The sequence below is a fragment of the Mustela putorius genome, unplaced genomic scaffold (assembly GCF_011764305.1).
Source record: "Mustela putorius furo isolate JIRA1106 unplaced genomic scaffold, ASM1176430v1.1 tig00003942_pilon_pilon_pilon, whole genome shotgun sequence".
Classification (NCBI taxonomy): domain Eukaryota; kingdom Metazoa; phylum Chordata; class Mammalia; order Carnivora; family Mustelidae; genus Mustela; species Mustela putorius.
Genome location: NW_025422087.1, coordinates 7,377,929 through 7,390,294, shown reverse-complemented (window position 1 = coordinate 7,390,294; position 12,366 = coordinate 7,377,929). Strand labels below are relative to the sequence as shown.

Sequence of the window (12,366 nt, the reverse complement as noted above, 5' to 3'; positions counted from 1 at the left end):
AAAAAGATTCTGAACAAAAACACAAAGGCAAGAAAAGAAAGGGTTTTTCCAAACAATGATGTTGGAATTGGATGTATGATGTACAACCCCCCACTTCATATTATACATAACAATTCAAGATGGATCACAGCCCCATATGTAAAAGCTAAGACTATGAAACTTCTAAAAGAAAGCACAGGAACTTATTTTCATGACTTTTGGATAGAGAAAGGCTTCTTACAACTCAAAAAGCATAATCTATTAAAGAAAAAAACTGATCAGATTTCATCAAAATACACGATTAAGGAAAACACAAACTGCAAACTGAGAGAAAACACTCAATACACTAGTCTGATAAAGAACTTGTATCCAAACTATACTAAGAATTCTTTTTTTTTTTTTTTAAGATTTTATTTATTTGAGAGAGAGAGAGAAAAACCATGAAAGGGGCGAGGGGCAGAGGGAGAAGCCGGCTCCCTGATGAGCAGAGGGCCTGATGTGGGACTTGATCCTGGGACTCCAGGATCATGACCTGAGCCGAAGGCAGGTACTTAACCAACTGAGCCACCCAGGTGCCCAATATACTAAGAATTCTTACACATCAATAATAAAAAGGTAAACAATTTTTTAATGTGCAGAAAACTTGAAGAGGCATTACAAAAGAAAATACGCTATCAATAACTACATGAAAAATTGCTCAACATCATCAGCCACCAAGGAGATCCAAAATAAAACCACAGTGAGAAACCATTTCATACCAATTAAAATGGCTAAAATTTAAAAGACTGATTTTTCAAATGCTGACAAGAACATACAGGAACTAAAATTCTCATATATTCATGGTGGGAGTATAAAATGGAAAATTACTTTGAAAAACTCACAATTCCCTTCCTAGATATTTACTCAAGAGAAATGAAAACAGCTGTTTGCAAGAAGATCCATATAGGCCTTATTCTTAACAACTCAAATGTCATCAACATTAAAAAGATAAATTGGGTGGGGGGCACCTAGATGGCTCAGTCAGTTAACTGTCTGCCTTCAGTTTGGGTCCTAATCTTAGGGTCCCGGGATTGAGCCCCACGTCTGGTTCTCTGCTCATGAGGAAGTCTGCTTCTCCCTATCAGTCTCCCTCTGTGTTCTCTCTCTCTCTCTCTCTCTCTCAAATAAATTTTAAAAAATAAACAAACTTTGGTATACTCATCCAATGAAATTCAACTCAGCAATAAAAAGAAAAACTAGTATGTTCAACTTCATGAATAAACCTGGATATATACGTTAACCAAAGAAGCTAGATGCAAAACAGTACACAGAACAAAGAACAAAGCTAATCTATGCTGTTAGAAATCAGAGTGCTTGCAGGAGAGGGAACTGAATTGAAAAGGCAACCAGGGAACCTTCAGGGATGACGAAAATGCTCAATATTATCTTTTGGGTATTGGTTACATGGATATAATTGTCACAACTCATCAAAGTGAGCAACAACTAATATCTGTACTTTTTTTGTATTTAGTTTACATCTTGATATAAATCAAATACAAAATTTAAAAAAGAATTTGTGAACTCACTGTATTAATTTTCCTTTTTTTCCCTAAATCTTGGGTTGTCCAGATGTATATTTAGTGTGTGTGTATATGCATATATACACACATATTTATGTGTATTCAGTAAATATTTATCATCTACTATGTGCTAAACACTATGCTAGGTTCCAAAATAACTAAAAGTTCATACCCTCGAAGGTTAACCACCTAAGGCAAGAAATAAAACACATTAACATGTGAGTTTCCATTATAGAGGTATACAGATGATCTTGTGAAAAGGAGAAAAAAGCACCACATAATCGCCCAAAAGAAGAGTCAGATATCAGAAAAGCCTTTCTATTAGGTGGAGGATGAAAAGCAGGAGTCTGGATATGTGGACAAGCAGGAATGGACCATTAAAGCAGAGAAATACTGCACAAAAAGACACAGAGACAAAGGGTCTAATACAATAGGAAGGTCTGAACAATTCAGTGTTTGGGGGAGTTTAGAAAGCCCAAGAGAAAGTGACAAGACATGCTGGCAAGGTAGGTAGGTATAAAAGCAATGTTAAAGTTTTTAGAATATAGAGACCATGAAGAGCCACTGAATAGTTTTAAGCAAGGAAATGGCACATTCAAATTTGTGATTAGAAATATCACTCCATTAACAGTATAAGAGATAGCCTAGAAGAGAATGAAGGTGGAAGCAGAGAGACGTGTCAGAAGGCAAATGCAGGCAAACAAGAAAGTCATGGTTACTTTTAGTAAACCAACCAATGGTACATGGACTAAAGAGAAATTAAAGAAATGGACAGAAAATTAGGTAAAGATTAAGATCAGACAGTTCACAGGAAAAAAAAATAAGATGGCTCTTAGCCATATGAAAAGACATTGAGCTTCACTGGTAAGAGAAACATTAATTAAAACTACACTAAGATACCACTTTTCACCTATCATATTGGCAAGAATCCAAAAAGTTTGATCATACACTGTGTTGACACGAGTATAGGGAAACAAGTATTCTCACACATACATTACTGTTACTACCTCCATGAAACACAACTTAATTTCTGTCAAAATTATACCTGCTAGATTCTTTGACCCAGCAATTTCACTTCTAAGAATTTATTCTACAGATACAACTGCATTATGTACAAAAATGATGTATGTACGATGTTGCTCAGTGCAGAATTTTTGTAACAGTAAACACTGGAAATAATCTAACTTATAAAGCTCACCAATGGGCTTTATAAGAAAATACTTTATTCTGCCTTCTTTTAAATTACTGTATAAGTTGTATTTAAGTATACAACCTAATATTTTGATATACATATGCACTGTGAAAACATTGCTACATTCAACTTAATTAACATCACCTCTACATAGTTATCTCTGGGTGGGGGGTAGGGGGAGGTGGGGGGAGTGGGAGGGAATCCCGGTGACCGGCAAGAGCCCTTTAAACCAATCAACTCCTAAGGCTACAAGGAAAATTTTAATTTCATTTAAAAAAATAAAATATAATAAAGCTGCAGGTAAGGGTAGTATCTAGGGATTAAATAGAAACAAAACCCATGTAGTCTTGTCGACATCCCAGATTTATATAGAGTTCAGCCTCTTACATCCTAGTAGAATATCAACTATAGAGAAGTATTATAAAAGACCAGAAAACAGATGTAAAGGATGTTAGAAATAACATCCTCTCTCTTTGACTGGTTTGAAGCAAAATCAGTTTCTCTTATAATTAAAACTAAGTGTCCCTTATGTCTGGAGGAACTATCGGAATAATAAGATCAAGACTGCCACCCCAGGGCACCTGGGTGGCTCAGTGGGTTAAGCCGCTGCCTTCGGCTCAGGTCATGATCTCGGGGTCCTGGGATCGAGTCCCGTATCGGGCTCTCTGCTCAGCAGGGAGCCTGCTTCCCTCTCTCTCTCTCTGCCTGCCTCTCCATCTACTTGTGATTTCTCTCTGTCAAGTAAATAAATAAAATCTTAAAAAAAAAAAAAAAAAAAAAAAAAAAGACTGCCACCCCAGCCAGGGAAGAGAAGCAAACCAAATGACAGTATAAATAAAAATGAAATGACAGTTGAGAGTGAGAAGGGGGAGTAGTGAGACAAGCAGATAGTAGAAGACAGAGCTGACCCTATACAAAATTTATTTGCCCTGACTCTCAAATCTCCCTTCCTGCCTTTATATATATTGTTAACACCAAGTTAAGGGCTATCAATACCCTCAATTTTGCCCTTCCTAGTTCAAAGTCTAGCACTGTAGTCTCTCCATTCACAGCAATGTATCCCTCCAGGTGCCAGTCTCTAAAATATCATTCCTCTTTAAAAGTTGCACCTCTCTCAGTTCATTTCAGATGGAGGTAGGGAGAGAAGGAGTCAAGTAAATTAAGCTACTTAATCTAAAGTATGTGCTACAAGGAACCTCTGCCCAATAATCATACCAAAAAAAAAAAAAATTCCCTTACTAATAATCAAAGACATGCAAACCCAAAACAAGATAAAAATTTCACTTATCAAATTGGCAAAAAGCATAAAGTTTTTATTAAACTTTTTTTCACCAATGTTGGTGAACATGAAACAAGCATACTCACATACCCCTGGTTAGTATAAACTGTTACAACCTAAATACCACTCAAAAAGAAGTCAAAACAAAAAAATTATTAATTACATATCCATATAATAAAATATTCTAATCATTTTAATTATGTTGATCTATATGTGCCAAAAGGAAAATAGCTCTGTAACATTAAGCAAAAAGTAAACTGCAATTAAATAAGGTAAACAGTATAACATAATACTATTTGTATAAACTTTTTGAAAAGTAAACTTTCTGGAAACTGCTAAGAGTGAATTATCTTTTGAGAGAACAGAAAAAATAGCTTTTATTTTTACTTCTCTGTACCATCAGAAGGTTTTTTTTCCACCATATACATGTACAACTTTTAACTGAAGACATACAAAGTCCTCTAATCCCCACAACCTTAACCGCTACTCTCACCATCAACTGTCCACACACTCACCCTACTCCATCTCAATATCTAAAGGCTGACTAAAATTGCCTGATGGGAATTTTAGCTAGTAGAGGACATATTTTGGAAATATACTCTGGATCTATATCTGGGGTTTTTCTTTAAAATCTCTTCACTCTAAAATCACCTCTGAGATGAAAAATGAGAAAAAGAATCCCTACACTGCCCAAGGAAACTTTAACTCTCATTTCCTGTTGGGGCCCTAACCATCCTCTCCTAGAGAGAGACAATCCTTATGATTATAATATCCTCTCCTTCTCCTATCAGTTTTATATCTAGTCTATTTTATATCTAGTCTATTTCGCTCTCCCACATAAAGAGCAATTTCTATTATTCCCAAAGAGGATGAAGGCTTGCCCCATGCAGAATCACTTAACAGGAGGAATCTTATTGTCTGATTTCTCAGCTCTCACCACCTTGGTGCAGGTGACCAACCACTACTCTAAACTTCTATAGGGCAAGATCTTAGTCCTTTTTATTGCATCATCTCTGGTACTCCATGTATATGCAAACATAATATTTGTTCATTTTACCTAAATCATGTTAGAGCATTCTCTGTAGAATGGAGAGGCAGGTTAGAGGAGTACTTCCAAGTCATGCCCTTTAAAGATACTTCCTGCTTTAATCAGTCTTCCTCCACTCCCCTTTAGCCACTTATAAGTTTTACAACCAAGCCAAGTACTTCTAATTACCGCTTCTTATTAATTTCTAATCATTAGAACACAATAACTCTTATGGATCTTTTAAATATCTTAGATTAATGACTTTAAGATTTCCTTTAACAACTAAATTTTGTTCATCCAAGTTTAACCTTCATAATTTTCTCACTGTGCATGATCATCCCTGCCAATTAAAACAATTACAGCCTCAAAGCAGCAAACTTACCCTATTTTTGAACTAATTAGTGAGAAAAGGCTAAAATCTTTTCCACATATTGGGGAAAATGGTTATAATCAGGTTGACAGCATTACAATGTGACGAAGAGCTGACTTCTACACACGGAGGAGTCAGAACTGCGAACCATTTGGCAGCTTCTTAAATACGCTTAAAAAGTACATTCTTGAAGAAATTACTGGGCTTATTTTTAAACTAACTATTTTTGGAATTTCTAACATTTCCAAACAGGAATACTCAAACTAAATACGATTTTCTCCAAATATCTATTTGAACTGGAAGTGACAAATGACTTGTACAGCAAATGGAGTTTAAAAATGAAAAAAAAAAAAATACAAAAAACACATTCATACACATACATACATCTTATAACAAAGTAAAGTTTAATATTAACCTTAAAATTACTCTGGCTTACAAGTTTCAGAAAAAATAAATAAATGCCATGTCGAGTAACAATGCACAATGAAACATCAAGCCCCTTTCTCCAGAGGAGAAAGACATGCAAGAGGTTATCTTCTAAGACAACTGAAGTGGACTGAATCCTGGATAAAAATTATTAAAACCAGACTCAAAATAGATGGTTAACCTTGAAACTTTATTTCGTGACTGAATGAATGAAAAGAAGGGCGAAGGTAATGAAGAATAACATGCTACCTGGCAGTAATTTCTAATATCACTTAAATCCTGAATTAAACAATACCATGTTGAAGATTTTAAGCTTCCACAAGAAACAGAATTACCCCAATTCCACCACACAAACAGGGCTGTGATTCTGGATAAATCAATTAAATTAAAATCTGAACCTAATTTCTCATGCATATTGTGAGTTGATGACCATCTTTAAGTTCCCTTATAGCTAACACAAAGGAGACATAAATTTATTGTTTTCTTATTTACAGTACTTGTCATCCAAGCCAAATCACAGTTGAGTTCTCCTGATAATTGTAGGCACACATGATCCAAAAAAGTAGCAATGAGGAAGCCAAAGGACAATCCTAATTCTTTTTTTTTTTTTTTTAAGATTTTATTTCTTTATTTGACAGAGAGAGATCACAAGTAGGCAGAGAGGCAGGCAGAGAGAGGAGGAAGCAGGCTCCCTGCTGAGCAGAGAGCCCGATGCGGGAATCGATCCCAGGACCTTGAGATCATGACCTGAGCTGAAGGCAGTGGCTTAACCCACTGAGCCACCCAGGCGCCCAGGACAATCCTAATTCAAGAGGGAAAAACAACTTCCCAAAATAGTCCCCTCCACACTAAGTTTTGGGTATATTCTACAATTTCATTCTTCACAGAATAAGTCCTAATACAGGGTATCACTTTATTTTAGGCTTAACAAATTATTGATAAAGCCAAGTCCTCAAAATGTTACTCTTTGGATCTAGTTAAGCTGCAGAACAATTTTTGAATAAATTTAAAAATAAAGCAACTTTTATCCAACAGCCAAGTTAGACTACCCGTCAAATAAGCTTAGTAACATTGCATGACATCTCTTAACAACAAGCATCACTATCATCACCTTATCTCCGGTAATTCCCAGGAAAAGTGAGGGAAAAGACAGATATAACTAGAGAGGAATAAAATCAACAGTAAGGAAACAAAAGCTGCTGTAAAAACAAAGCTAATACAAGGAGAATCAATCTCAAAAAAAGGAGAAAATAAGAAAGGGCACAAAAGTTCTTTTCAAATAAAGGGGGGGGGAGAGAGGTGCCAATTAGAACATTACTTGCTCATTTAAAATATTCACACCTTAAAGTAACAGCCACCCGGAAAAATAATTTTTTAAACCGTTAAAAAAAAAAAAAAAAAAAAGCACTACTTCAGGTACTTCAGTAATCAAAGAATGTCTAAAGTGCACTTTTCCTATACGTATTTGTAAAATTTCCAGAGAGTAATGTTCTGATTGAAGACGTGTTTTTTATAGTTAAGTTTTTGAGAATAAATCTATCTTAACGTAAGACATCCCAAGTTGAAACTTTCACCTACATACTCACCACTATAAATTTTAATTAGGTTTTCTGCTATCACCAGGTGATACAAGATTAATTGTTCCACAAACTGACCTGCATACACAATAGGAATGCTCATCTTACTGTCCCTAAAAATGCTAACATCTTTGACAAATGTACTGCATAGATAAGACGTGCCCTTTTTAGCCTTTATTTTGCTTAATATCACACTTTTCTATTTTTTTTAACTCTTTTATGTAAGTGGTACGTGAATTAATACAATGTTCTATCTTGGAACTTTACGTGTGTTAAGTTGAGAACAATGATTGTATATCCATTCAAGTTTTAAATAATTGTAATTTATTTACAGCTCACCTCATATATAATCACACTCTTACTAGGAAGACAGGAGAAGACTCCCAACTCACTCAAGACCCTGACCAGCCTTGGAAATTAAAGGCTGTATCCGAAGTTTCCGAAACTATTTAATAAGAGTAGAGTCGTTCAGGACAGCCCTACCCATCCATCATTTCATAAAAAAAAAAAAAAAGTTGAAAATAAAATAGCGTTCATAGTATATTCTTCAAAGCAAAATAAAGGGTTCCCTTTTACTGGGCTAGTGAGGATTCTTAAAACGTTAAAACGAGTTGAGAGAGTAGCGAACTGCTGTTCCGAGCCCTTCCCTGAGTTTACACGGTCCCCGGGATGGTAGGCAGTAACATAATCAAGTCAGAAGGCGAGGCGCTGCATTTCAGGGTTCAGATTCATTCCCTCAAAATAACTGTACCTCTGCTTGGCGTAGCTTGAACGTGTGCACCAAAAAACAGCAGCAGCAACAACGTGCAAGATTTTCCTTCTGACCAAAAACTTCAAGTGTCACTAACCTAACTGAGCGCAAAAACGTCAACTATCTCCAACCGCACACCATTTTCATTGTCATTCCAACTCCGAGGCTTCCTAAAGGAAAGCCAGAGCCCGGCCGTCGGCCGGGAGGAGCCCTTCCAGCCAGCGCGGAGCTCTTCCTCCACCAGGTCCTCCGGTTCCCCCAGCACCAGCTCCGAGAGCGCGTTTAGCGCGCTTTATCTCCGGCGACGCGCAAGTAACAGTGTAAAAATGTCACTCTAGCAGCCCGTTTCCTCGCCCGGAGCAAAGGCTGGGCGGCGCGGGCGAGGCGCGCGGGGACCCGGCGGAGGGGCGAGGGCGCCCGAGGCCCGCACGCAGCCCGGGGTGCAGCCCCGACCCGCGCTCCCCACCCCTCGCCCGGAAGGGGGAAAACCCGCCAGCGGGAGGATTCAACAGGAGCACCGCGCCGCCCGCCTGCCGCCCGGGAAACAGCCGCCGGCCGGCCGGGACGCGGGGGGAGGGGCGGCGGCGGCGGGGCGCGGGCGACCCGGCTGCGGGGCGCGGACCCCCGCCCGCGCGCAAGGTCACCGCCCGCGGCCCGCCGCCGCCGCCGCAGCCGCGGGCGCCCCGGCTGGGGCCAGGGCGGCAAGTTTAATTTCCCGAGGCTGTGACTGAGCCCGCGGCGTGGAGGGAGCGCGCCCGGGCGCGGAGCCCTCCCCACCCCCACCGCGCAGCCCGGCCCACGCCCCCGGCCCGCGCCCCACTCCTGCGGGCCCGGGCCGCCGCCAGGCAGCCGGCGGCTGCAGCCCCCGATGCCGGGAAGCGAGTCTCGGCTGCCAGGCGGGCGGCGCTTGAGCCCCGCCACAGACACAGCCGAGGTGGCGGGCGCTGAAAAATGGAGCACGGCGATCAGAGAAGAGAGACATTTTCTTTCCGTTAACTGAATTGTTTCCTACCTCCGGGTTTCCGACTCGCTACTCCTCTCACTCCGCTGCTCTCCGGGATCCGCCGCCGCCGCCGCATCCAATCGCCTCCTCCCCCCCCTCCCCTTCCGCAGCCAGCCCGGCCGTTCCTCCTCCTCTCCGCTTCAAAATGGCGCCAAGCGCTCTTCGGCGGCTGCTCCAATCGAACCGCCGCGGACAGCACCCGGGGGCAGGCAGTGCGCGGCGTGGGTGCGCAGCGCCCCCTGCCGGCCAGACAGCCCCGGGCGCGCGCCCGCCCGCCCTCTGGGCTCCCCCCGCCCCGCTCCGTCCCCACGCGCGCGCCCAACTCCGCCCCGCCCCATCGCGCGCGCACGCAGCCACACAGGCACGCCGCCGCGGTGGCCGCGGTGTTAGCGAGACTTGCGGCTGTCAATGCTTTCTCTCCCTCTGCGGCTTCCTTGATTTTTGCCGAAAACCACATAAATTGGTGCATATCTCTAATATCTCTAACTTTGGAGATAGAAGTTGCATATTTTTTAAAGACGCTAAAATTGAGTACTGATGTGCCACGTACGTGAAACTGGTATTAACTTCTTTGCACTTTGTTTGGTAACTCTTACCTAGTCATCTCAAAATACCATCAAATAGTTTTTTCTACGCTGTGTGTATGACCTCTCTACTTAATCCAAGCTTTCCCATTCTGAGGAACTGTCTAAGCGGCAGGTGGGGAGGAGGACACAGGGATTCAACCTGTAACAAAGCATTTCACTCATTTGTTTTGTTGTCAGTTGTTTTGTTATCAGTTTCTCCCTCCTTATTGGAGGGAGAAATAATCTGAATACCGCGAAGATGCCTTCCAGGAGTTAAGTTTCTAAACCCCTTTACCCCCCAGATGGGGCCGCTCCTCCTTCCCGCAGCTTTGGAGGAGTGTATTAAGAGTTGATCTGGTAATTACTATTAGGACAGAGAGAGGGGGAAATTAAGGCCTCAAAGAAGCTTAGTTTCTAACCAAAAAAAAAAAAAAAAAATGTTTTACACAACAGCAAATGGATTTACAGAAATTGGTAATATAAACCTTCATTACAGCAACACTATTTAGGAAAACTGGAATCAGACTTTGGTCTTCAAACAATAAGTGTTTTGTTGTTGTTGTTGTTGTTGTTGTTGTTGTTGTTTTACAAATTGGTGTTTTTAAAGCCCCAAACACTTCTGTGATTGGAGCTTTAAAAAATAACCAAGTGTGGGGGCAAGGTGTATGCAGTAAATTTCTGTACCTTCCTCTGAATTTTGCTGTGAACTTAAGACTGATCTAATAAAAATAAGGTCCCAAAAAATAACCAAGTTGTAATTCATCAGGAGAAATATAATTGGATGTGGCATCATTTAAGATGGTTAAGAACATAAACCATTCAAAAATTAGTTGTCACTGCTGTCTAGTTAGAGAAAGAGGAACTATGTGGAATGATGTAAAAAAAAAAAAAATGCTGATTTTATACAGACTTGGTTAGGAGAATTATCTTTGATTATAAAGAACCACAAACCCAGTCACCAGCTGTATTAGTTTTCTAGTGCTGCTGTAACAAATTACCACAAAGTCAGTGACTTAAAACAATAAAAATACGTTACAGTTCTGTAGTTCTGAGGAGTGGCAGGGGTTTAACTGAGCTAAAATCAAGATGTTGGCTCAGCTATGTTCCTTTCTGGAGGGTTAGGGAAGAATCCATTTACTTGCCTTTCCATCTACTAGAGGTTGATCGGATTGCTTATCTCTTGCCCCACTTCTCCGTCTTCACAGTCAGCATGGCAGCAACCCTCTGACCCTGTTTTCATTGTTACATTTCTTTCTCCTTCTGCCTCCATTCTTTTTTAAGGACCCTTGTGATTATATTCGGTCCACCTGAGTAATACAGGATAACTGCCTAATTTAAGGTCATATGATTAAAGCCTCAATTTGATTTGCAACCTTAATTCCCCTTTGCCATATAAACTAATACATTCACGTGTTCCAAGGAAGATGACAGAGAGATCTTTGGGGGCTATTATTCTGCCTACCACGTTACTCATTTTGTGTTATGAGGACCTTTTGTGGGGGTTTTTTGTTTTTTGGGTTTTTTTGGTAAGGTATAAAGCTGAGGTTAAGGGAATTAGGAAGTTGAAAGACATCAAGAATGCACATAGTTAATATGAACAACCCTAAAAACACCTACATTGCCCCAGTGCATTATGAATACTCCTCTACAGTACCCTGCTACACAACTATATTAGCCTTACTACACTAGAATGTGGTTTCTGAAATCTCTGGTATTCCCCACCTGAAGCCAGAAATCATATAGTCTTGACTATCCACCCTACCCTATCTGGGGGACACTTGAACCTTGAAGGATGTGGTAGGAAGCATGTCAGCAGATGCTGACATATGAATGTACTCCTTTGAAAATATAGTTCTTAGTGTTAGCAACCATACTTATTGAAATATATGAATAGCAAAAATAATGCAAGTCAGAATCACTTTCAAATGCACTGGGAGGGGGTGCCTGGGTGGCTCAGTGGGTGAAGCCTATGCCTTCGGCTCAGGTCATGATCCTGGTCCTGGGATCAAGCCCCTGCTAAGCAGAGAGCCTGCTTCTCCCTCTCTGCCTGCCTCTCTGCCTATTTGTGATCTCTCACTCTATCAAATAAATAAATAAAATCTTTAAAAAAAAAAAAAAGACTTTTAAAAAAATGCCCTGGGAGTATGCTGAGCTATAAGAAACTGTGTGGGTACGTCAAAAGGAAAAAAAAAAAAAAAAAAAGGCAGAAGAGAATTTCTGAAAGGCTTGTCTGATCAGAATATTATTCTACTTTCACATTTATCATTTCATTCCAAAAACAACAAACTATATATCATACAACAGCATGCTAGACAGCTAGTAAGTAAATGAGGAGACTGCATTATTCCGTGCAATTTGAAGTACATCCCAAAGGCCAGTCGAGCTGAAAACCTGACCCCTGCCAGCCTACAATGGTGCTAAAATTCCCACCAGTCTAATTCTTCAGGTTAAAGCATTAGATCTCCAGAAAACATGTTGAAATGCAGTTATATCACTTGAAAAAGGTAACCTGTTAGCCCATTAGTATCTATTAGTACAGACTAAGCCAAGTGGAAATTAACTTTGTTATGTTTAGGCATTAGGCAATCAGGTGATAGACTGAACCAATCTTCTCCAAAACTCTCAAGTCAGACCCTT

General features: G+C 40.3%; 1 protein-coding gene across 1 annotated transcript in view; it reads right to left on the bottom strand.

Annotated features, from left to right (window-relative positions):
* The window catches only part of PDS5B (PDS5 cohesin associated factor B), a 205,320-nt gene extending 196,003 nt beyond the window's left edge, over window positions 1–9,317 (bottom strand). The window contains exon 1 of the mRNA XM_004770808.3: window positions 9,173–9,317. The gene's annotated coding sequence lies outside the window, so the exon portion shown is untranslated. The remainder of the gene's footprint in view (window positions 1–9,172) is intronic.
* Window positions 9,318–12,366: the final 3,049 nt, after the last annotated feature.